This window comes from Hylobates moloch, unplaced genomic scaffold (genome assembly GCF_009828535.3).
Source record: "Hylobates moloch isolate HMO894 unplaced genomic scaffold, HMol_V3 SCAFFOLD_1614, whole genome shotgun sequence".
Taxonomy (NCBI): Eukaryota; Metazoa; Chordata; class Mammalia; order Primates; family Hylobatidae; genus Hylobates; species Hylobates moloch.
In genome coordinates, this window is record NW_026653889.1 from 1 (window position 1) to 10,549 (window position 10,549).

The 10,549-nt window shown below is 41.0% G+C and overlaps 1 pseudogene; it reads right to left on the bottom strand.

Annotated features, from left to right (window-relative positions):
* Positions 1-6,664: 6,664 nt before the first annotated feature.
* LOC116464767 (small nucleolar RNA SNORD115) lies at positions 6,665-6,740 on the bottom strand (annotated as a pseudogene).
* Between the last annotated feature and the right edge of the window lie 3,809 nt (positions 6,741-10,549).

The following is a 10,549-nucleotide window of genomic DNA, read 5'->3' on the forward strand; positions in this document are numbered from 1 at the left end:
TTTTCATCATTCCAAACTGAAACTCTACCTATTCAACAACTCCCCAACTTTCCTTCTGCCCAGCCCCTGATAAACTCCCTTCTACTATCTGTCTCGGAATGTGACCATTCTAGAAACCTCATATAAGTAGTACAGTATTTGTCCTTTGGTGACTGGCTTATTTCCCCTAGCATGATGTCTTCGAGGTTCCTCTACATTGTAGCAAGCATCAGAATTTCCTTCCTTTTTAAGGCCGAATAATATTCCATCATATGTATATTCAGTGTGTAATTTAAACACAGAACTGACCTATGTCTTTCTTTTCTGACAATCAGCTGACCATTCTGTCTTCCTCTGAGGTACCTGGATTTTTCTCTCCAAGAGTCATTAGCCATAGATTTGGAATGAACCAGAAACTAAAATGATTGGAGATAATTTCATTACAAATGTTGACATTACTCTTTTGAACATTTACTTTAAAGACACTAATAAGTCTTTTAGGTGATTGCAATAAGCCTTTTCTTTAAAAAAGAATTCTGAAGTATAGAAAGGCTGGCATGGTTTTCTTTCAACACATCTGATAAAGAAAAAATAGCTGTGACTTGTAACATTTCTTATTGAACGTACTTTGCCTTTTCATCTCTACCTCCATGGTCTGTTTCAAATTACCTTATGCAGTGCGCAACATTTTATTTGCACGCTTGTCCAAAATATTACCACTAACCAAAATTCACAGAGCATTTCACAGTGCATGCAGGAGGAGAATTAGACTAAAATGAGGAATCTGGAAAGTCTGCCTGACCAGTGAGATGTGATCAAGGGGAAATGAAAGGGCCTAAGTGGGCTTTCCCCAGGGGCAGTTTTCTCAGGTCAGGCAGTTCTGCCTCAGATTAAGGATCTGCACACATAAAGAAAATCCACCAAAGAAAATGAGAATACCGTTTATGGCTGTTGCTAGTGTACAAAATGCTCCTTTACTGGGCTATGAAAATATGTTATTCACTTTGGAATTTCACTCCAACCATCATCATTAGTAGCTTATAGTAGATTTCATTAAAATCATTTCCATAGCACTTCTTGATTTTGGAAATGTGTTGGTAAGTCACGTCAGTATGTATTCAGACAACTGCTAGTCAAAATATCACACTCCCCTATACTGTACATTTAAATTCCAGCTCATGGTTGGCTTGATGGCTCACGCCTGTAATCCCGCACTTTGGGAGGCCAAGGTGGAAGAATCACTTCAGGCCAGGAGTTTGAGACCAGCCTGGGCACATGGCAAGCATGTCTACAAATTTCAAAAAATAGCCGAGTGTGGTCCCAGCTACTCGAGAGGCTGAGGTAGAAGGATGGCTTGAGCCCAGGAGGTTGAGGCTGCAATGAGCCGTGTTTGTGCCACTGCACTCTAGCCTGGGCAACAGAGCCAGACCCGTCTCAAATAAATACATACATACATTAATTAGTTAATTCATTCATTCCAGCTCATTTTCCTGTAGACTGGGAGTGCTTTCACTGATGTTCACTGAGCACAACAAGGTGACATGAGGTGACATCGTACGGACCTCTGGAGGAGCATGTAGTGCACCCAAATCCCTTTTCAATACGGAGTTCCTTGTGTGGATTAAATAATGCAGTCCTTTTTCAGAGTGCTTCTGTACGTGTTCTCTCATTTTATCCTGACCTCACCATCCTGTTTCCCTTTGATTTTATTGTGGCTGGCCAGGGAATGGCTGTTTTGCCTTTATTAAAACAATTTTTTTAGAGACAGGGTCTTAATCTGTTGCCCACACTGGAGGAGTGCAGTGGCGTGATCATAGCTCACTGCAGCCTTGGCCTCCAGGGCTCAAACGATCCTCCCACTTCAGCCTCACAAGTAGCTGATTACAAGTAGGGATTGCAGGCGTGTGCCACCATGCCCAGCTAAATTTTTTTTTTTTTAATTTTTTTAGAGACAGAGTCTCACTTTGTTGCCCAGGCTGCTCTCGAACTCCTGGCTTCAAGTGATCCTCCTGACTTGGCCTCTCAAAGGGCTGGGATTACAGGCATAAGCCACCACCAGGCCCTGTTTTGCCTTCAGAGATGTATTTTAAGTTGTTGATCTAGGCTTGATGTATCTATCCTAGGTCAGGCACTATCCTGGTTTTCTCATCTGTGTATGAGGATAAGTCACAGAGAAGACTAAAGGAATTAAATACTCCAGGACCCTCAGCCTTGCATCTGCCCCCCAGCGATGAGCCAGGGGAGGTCACAGGCGTCATCCTGTTCAGCCCTGCTGGGAAATGGCTGGCTGCAGTGGAGGTGCTGGCTACTTCCCTTTTCTTGGCTTTGCCCTCGTTTTCTCCCCAAGGATGATGGCCCCCAAAGGAGAGTTGCCTCAAAGGACAGCGTTGCAGGGGTGCTTGCGTGTCATCAGCCAGAACAAGTGACAGGGTCTGGCTCCTCAAATAGCCTCCCTGTAGTCTGAGCTGCCGCTGTGACCTGCGCTACACAGTCCTTGAAGGTTTAATACTGTGACTCTTCATCTAATGCCTTATCTTTTGACCTTGTCAATTTGGGAGGTGACACTTCTCACCTGGACTCATACTGAGACATTGTCAATAGTTGGACTGCAGGAATCATTGTCCCCATTTTTGTTTTTTGTTTTTTTGTTTTGTTTTGTTTTTTTGAGACAGAGTCTTGCTCTGTCACCCAGGCTGGAGTGCAGTGACGCGATCTCGGCTCACTGCAACCTCCACCTCTGGGGTTCATGCCATTCTCCTGCCTCAGCCTCCTGAGTAGCTGGGACTACAGGCGCCCGCCACCACGCCTGGCTAATTTTTTTGTATTTTTAGTAGAGATGGGGTTTCACCGTGTTCGCCAGGATGGTCTCGATCTCCTGACCTCATGATCTGCCCGCCTTGGCCTCCCAAAGTGCTGGGATTACAGGTGTGAGCCACTGTGCCCGGCCCATTGTCCCCGTTTTTACCTTTGCCTAGCTCAGAAATCCTGTTAGATGCCCAGGAACTCAGATGAACACATTGTTCTGAAGAAAACTAGGAATACACATAGTAACGAAGTAGGTGAAATAGAGAATAATGAGATACTTCCAGTTCCCCCAGCGAATCTTTAGCATGTTCTTCCTGATTCTCCCTACATGCAAATATTTCTGTTTCACATCATGGCTTCAGATTTTAGGAAAGACAAGAAGACTTTAAGTAATAGTCTCAAGCTGAGGAAAGAGAAGTAATACTTTTCCTCTCTGCAAACTATTCAAGAAATGAGGCTGGCTAAGAATGGGAGAAATTTAAGGATAGAAGTGATTTCAGTGCTTGCCTACCATTTGATTGATTGATCCATTCAACCAGTATCGATAGTTTACTTGTTCTGAACCGGACTCTGTGCTAGAGGTGCACCCGGAAGTGTGCGTCAAGTGCTGTCTCTCCAGTTTTTATAGTCCTTTAGCTAGGAGACAATAAAGGCTTTTGAGCAGGAAAGGTGTGATTGGTAATAAAGAAGAACATTTATGAAGGGGATTTAACAGGTGAATTCAATGTTGATAGGCAGGGCAAAGTTCTTTTGTGCGCAGCTGGTGTCAAGGTTAAGCAACACTGGTGCCTGTTATCAAGGATCTTGTGACCATCTAGGTCAACTCCTCAATTTAGAGCCAAGAAAATGCATCTGCTGGAAGAAATGAGCAAGCTGATTTTGTGCCATAGGGCCATAGGCACCATTCATTCACGCCACGATTTTCTCCTGGATTTTTAGCCTATGTCTAAGCTTTGGGGATTTAAGAGGTCTTATTGCCTTCATCTTCATTTGTATTTAATTGCTTTGCAATTACAGAAGGAAATCGTGCATATGGTGGATACTTTGGAAAATAGAGAAGTTACTTTGGAAAAAACATGAACAGTTATCTCCGAGTTGTGAGAGAATTAATGTCTTGGTTTATTTCCTGTCATTCTGATTAGGTGTGTGTGCATCTCTAATATAATATTTAAAATTTTTCAAATCAGTAATGGAGTTTCAACCCTGGTTTGCTTGTGTAATTTATTTACCCAGTCTTCTATATGCACCCCAGGGAGACTAATTCCCATTTTATACATTTATAAATGTATACACAAATGGGTCCATTAATTTTAACAATATTAATTATTCCAATTCACAGACCCATTTATTTGAGTCATCTATAATTTATTTCATCAATGTTTTATAGTTTTCAGTATACAGATCTTTCATCTAATTGGTTAAATTTACAACTATTTTATTTTTTGATACAGTTATGAATGGGATTGATTTCTTAATTTCTTTTTTAGATAGTTTGTTGTTGGTGTAAAGAAATGTTATTGGCATTCCTTAAGGAACCAAAAGTAGAACTACCAGCAATCCCACTACTGGGTATCTACCCAAAGGAAAATAAGTCATTATATAAAAAAGACACATGCACCCACATATTTACAGCAGCACAATTCACAATTGCAAACATATGGAACCAACCTAAGTGCCCATAGACCAACAAGTGGATAAAGAAAATGTGGTATATATACACTGTGGAATACTACTCAGCCATAAAAAAGAATGAAATAATGTCTGTTGCAAGAACCTGGATGGAGCTGGAGACCATTATTCTAAGTGAAGTAACTCAGGAATGGAAAACCAAATATCATATGTTTTCATTTATAAGTGGGAGCTAAGCTATGAGGACGCAAAGGCATAAGAGTTGTATAATGGACTTTCGGGACTCTAAGGGGAAGGTTGGGAGACGAGTGAGGGATAAAAGACTACATATTAGGTACAGTGTACACTGCTCAGTTAAGGGTGCCCTAAAATCTCAGAAATCACCACTAAAGAACTTATCTGTTTAATCCAAAACCACCTGTACCCAGAAAACTATTGAAATAAAAAAATCATTTGCAGTCAGGCGTGTTGGCTCACACCTGTAATCCCAGCACTTTGGGAGACCGAGGCAGGTGGATCATGAGGTCAGGAGATCGAGACCATTCTGGTCAACATGGCGAAACCCCGTCTCTACTAAAAATACAAAAATTAACTGGGCGTGGTGGAGCGTGCCTATAATCCCAGCTACTCAGGAGGCTGAGGCAGGGGAATCGCTTGAACCCAGGAGGCAGAGGTTGCAGTGAGCCTAGATTGCACCACTGCATTCTAGTCTGGTGACAGAGCGAGACTCCGTCTAAAAAAAATAAAATAAAATCATTTGCATTGCTAAAAAGAATAAAAGAAATGCTACTAGCAGGGAGCGGTGGCTCATGCCTGTAATCCTAGCATTTTGTGAAGCCAAGGCAGGAGGATCACTTGAGGCCAGGAGTTGGCGATCAGCCTAGGAAACATAGCAAGACCCAATCTCTACCAAAAAATTCAAAAATTAACCAGGTATGTTGGCACATGCCTATAGTTCTGGAGACTCAGGAGGATGAGGTGGGAGAATTGCTTGAGCCCAGGAGTTCAAGGCTACAGTGAGCTATGGTCACACCACTGCACTTCAGCCTGGGTGACAGAAAAATATATACTACTCATAATTGTATTTAATTTAATAAATGATGGGATATGTATATATCAGAATTAGAACATGTCGCCATAATGCCATAGTCTTTGTGTTGTGAGTCATCATCAATAAACCACAAACATTGTAAAAACATAGCAACCTGACATATATATTAGAAGTTAATAGGTTAACTTCTATATTTAGACCAAATGAATGTCACCTCTTAGAGATGATACCAATAATCACAAACCTTGCCAACATTATATCAATGCAATTTTAGTAAAAAATAAAGTTTCCCTCTTGTAGATCCCATCAGGTATGCTAGTCACTCATTAAGAAGAAGAATGCACAAAGGTAATCATGTTGCCTGAAGGAATGGCCCTGATTGTCATTCATATGAGAGTCCATAAAGGTCTTATTTACCATTGGCATCATTCACAGCACACACTTTCATCATAACGAAAATGAAGCCAAATGTACTCAGGAGAGGAAAGTCAGGTACCAGATTGCTCATCAATTTATCCAATTTCAAGTTTCATGGGAAAGCACATATTATTGTAACTCACATTTATACCCCAATTGTAAGGGTACTTCAGTCATAGATTCATCAGTGATCAAAACATATCCTAGCACTGTTAGAATACTATACTCATATTACAGAAAATTTTGTGTGTGTATTTAGACCACAATGACTATAGTGCATTGAGCAGAATTCCAATGTGTCATATTTCTCAACCCTCAAAAAAATCAATCCTAGGTAAAAAGTATTTTCTCATGAGGATTGCATCACATGTGTCAGTCAGTTATTGAGAAAACCCTGTCATGATATTCATGTTGTCTGAATGAATAATTCTAATTATTATAGAGCTCCGTCTTCACTAGTTCAATTATCTATTTGGAATTTTTCAGCCGGCAAAGGCAGCCTCTCACCTCCACTCAATAGAATAGCACCAGTAGGGCTTACTAAATCATCCAGTGAGAGAAAGAGAGCAAGGGTCTTAGTGCCAAATATCCAAGAAAATTAGGACTTACAGGAAACTTAAACACTTAAAGAATCAGAATTTATAGTTTACTTAGAAGCACACAGATAGAAGTGTGCAAAACAAGTTTCACAGAAATATTTCATTGCCAGAATCCCAAAATAAAATTTCCATAGAAGGAAACTAAGAAATCCAAACTTCTTGTCTCACAATTGTTACCTAGACTGGGCCTCAGCATAATCCAACTAAGCTTAATTTTTGCGTCATCATTTCTCATCAGGATAATAACTCATCATTGGCCCAGCCCATGGCACTCATATGCATATGCACACTTAGATCAAATATGCTTAACAGAGATGGTTTCCTTAAACACTGGTGGTAAAGTGGACTGGATGCCACATCTTCAGTGCCAGACAATTGGGTGGTACCAGTATACAAATGGTAAATACCCTTGAGTTCATTCATAGTAATGTCCTTGTGTGCAATTTTAGAAATAGAATTAATGAGTCATTGCTTCCTACACACTTCAAAGTAGCCACATCCACATCTTATTCCTCTCCAATAAGGTGGGAGAATTAGGAAGAAAGGGAAAAATAATAATCAATTGCTTCTTTTTATACACAACACCCACACCCCACCAGGGACACTGACTTCTCTCTGAGCCTTACGGCCTTAGCTATGCCCTAGTTACTCACATCTGGGGGCAGCCCTGGTTTCGAGCAAAGTCTATGGGATCAAAATTAGACTTAGAAATCAACTGCAGCTGGCCTGACGGCTCCTTCTGGGGTCAGGCTGGCCCCTTTACCAGCAACATCCTTGTGGGCCAGGGCTGGGAGGCCCTGTGACCTCAATCCAGGACAAGTTTACAACAATGGCCCCGGTTCTCTTGTGTTCAGGCTGATCAGCAATGTGGGAATTGTCCTGGGGAGAGCCAGAGCATGTGGATTTTCAGCCTGGCACTTCCACACCACAAGCTTTGTGACCTTGAGTATTCTATAGGAGTCATCTAACATGTCACTACACGAAGACCAGGTGATCAGAAAGGCCCCTTCGGCTCCAGTCTTCCCAGGGTCCACCCGGGCCTGATTCACTTGTTCCAGTGATACCACTGTGGGGTGTCAGCATCGCAATGGCACACTCATAGCTCGTTCAGATCTCCTCCAGACACCACCCGTGTACCATGACATGCTATGACAGTGACCTCCCTCAGCCTCTCCCAGGCACATGGTTTTACCCCTTCTCCTAAAGCAGTTTTGCATGCCCATCTAAAGGCAACTTAAATAGTTGCTTTTACTTCTCTTTAAAGATTACAACCTTAAAAATATCCAGTAAAATATTGTACTTCCATAAAGCATTGTTCCTGAGTAAGATTAGTGCTTCTCAGTGGACACAGCAGCAGGGAACTTTGTGCATTCATGCTGAGCTAGTGGCTGTGTGATGCTATTGAAGAGGGAATACACCACCATCAGCGCTCAGTTAAAACGTCTTCTCCCTAAATTTTAAGAAAGTCACAGGCTGGGCGCCGTGGCTCACACCTGTAATCCCAGCACTTTGGGAGGCCGAGGTGGGTGGATCACCTGAGGTCAGGAGTTCGCGACCAGCCTGGCCGACATGGCGAAACCCCGTCTCTACTAAAAATACAAAAATTAGCCGGGCATGGTGACATGCACCTGTAATCCCAGCTACTTGGGACACTGAGGCAGGAGAATCGCTTGAACCCGGGAGGCAGAGGTTGCAGTGACCCAAGAGGTGTGCCGTTGCACTCCAGCCTGGGTGACAGAGCGGGGAAAAAAAAAAGCCACAATCACAACTTAGAATTTCTCTGCAAATAAATATGTTAACCTACAGAATGACGTGAGGAAATGTTTGGGTATTTTGTAGCTCCCCTGTGTGAATGAGCTAGCCTAAAACAGTAATGATAATAATAGTAGTAATAATTTTTGAATGTCAAGTGGAAAAATTAAAAATAATAATTCATTATAATTATTGGAGAGTAAATGAAAATTTTTCAAAGATACTTTCTATGAACATAAAATAGAGATTTTTCTTCACAGTCTTATTTTATTTCATATGGATAGGATGCTTAAATAATAGATTAAATTTTATATCCATAATTTCATAAAAAATGTTGGGCTTTTTTCCTTTCAACAATTATGTCATATTTAAATCAGTTTGCTTTGTACCATAATCCATGGGTGAGGCAAAGAATTCTGGTAAGACTCTGTTACCAACTTAAAGATAATACCCAACAATTTAAAAAATTCTGTACTGGAATTTTATTTTCAAAATTTCAAATATGGGAAGGGGGCAAGAGCTGAAAAACAAACGATTGGATACTATGCTCAGTACCAGGGTGATGGGACCCATGTACCCCAAACCTCAGCGTCACTCAATGTACCCATGTAACAAACCTGCACACGTACCCCTTAATCTAAAATAAGTGTTGAAAAAAAAGAAGAAAAGGAAAAGCAAGCGACAGGAAAATTTGAAAAAAAAATTAGAATAGACTTATTCCTTAATAATAATTCAAAATTAACATTTAGATTCTTTTAGGATAACTGTAATTGAGTATTCTATAGGAAGGGTAATTTTCAGGCACAAAAAGGGTGATGAGCAGTGAAACTGTGTTCCATAAACTGTTACATTCTTTATAAAGGATTATTTATCAACATGTCAACATGTATATTATTTCATCCTATCTCTCTATTCTTTTTTTCTTTTTTTTTTTTTTTTTTTTTTTTTTGAGATAGGATCCACTCTGTTGCCTATGCTGGAGTGCAGTAGTGCAACCATGGCTCACTGTAGCCTTGACCCCTCCAGGCTCAAGCGATCCTCCCGCCTCAGCCTCCCAAGTAGCTGGGACTACAGGCGTGCACCACCACACCCAGCTCATTTTTTATTTTTTGTAGAGACAAGACCTCACCATGTTGCCCAGGCCAGTCTTCAACTGCTGGCCTCAAGTGATCCTCCTGCCTTGGCCTCCCAAAGTTTTGGGATTATAGGCGTCAGCCACCATGCCTGGATCATCTCTTTATTTCCAGAATCAGTTGCTTCTACTATTTCCTCTCCTTCCTCTTCTCCTCCCAATACTACCTTTTTTCTTTTTGTTGCTAATTATCTATGACCTTACCATCAAGTTTCTAATTTAGTTATCCACAGTACTGACGTTGTTCCTAGCTGAGTTTTTTTTAACTATCCTATTTGCCATAGTTTTTCCTGATTTTATGACTATAATGAGTTTAGAGAAAAATGGCAAAAATGCCACCACTGACCCCTCTAGTACCCAGGGTTGATGTACCTTGTGTTTATGTGTCTTTATTAATTTGGCATATAATTCTTCATTTTCACCTTAAGTGTGTTTGTATTTTACAAATTAGTCTAAGTCCACCTGGTTTGAACACAGGATACTAACTCCCCGCACCCATTTTAGAAGGAGATCTCTAGCTTTTAGAAGAGATTGTCTCATGATTTCCTGTGGTCATTCAGCAAACATTTCCTGCAGCCCTACTGTGCGCCAGGTACAGTGTCCAGAACTAAAGATACAAAGACAAACTCAGAGTCCCTGCTCCTAGGTGGGGGTGTGGTGAATCACAGTCTTGATCCCACCTCCCCAAGATCCCATAGCTCCATCACCAAACAGTTGTCTATCCAGGAGCAAGCTACTCGTCTAGCCCTATTTCCTTAGCTTGCAAATGAGACCGTTTCTCTTGGTTCTCTTGAATGTCCCATTTTTCTGTACAATCAGTCTGTAATTATTGCGAATTTTTCTTGGAATTGCATGAGCATTACTTGAGCTCACCAACTACATATTGCGGTTAAAATTAAACGGGGCAATCTAATAGGCAAAGCTTAACTTAATAGCTTCTACCTCAAATTAAAATTTTGAATCGCTAGCAATATCTGCCCTTTCTTTTCCCACAGTTTCACTCATATGTTGTTCATAAATCTTAAGTATGGGTTTTTGGCTCTCTGTTAGGTAAAATACTTCATTTAACTTAGCCAAAGCCAGACTTGGAGCAGCCTGGAAATACTCAAGCATCCCTTCTTCCCAATACACAAGGGTCTCTTTAGGTTTTTCTTTGTGTGTGTGTGTGTGTGTGTGTGTGTGTGT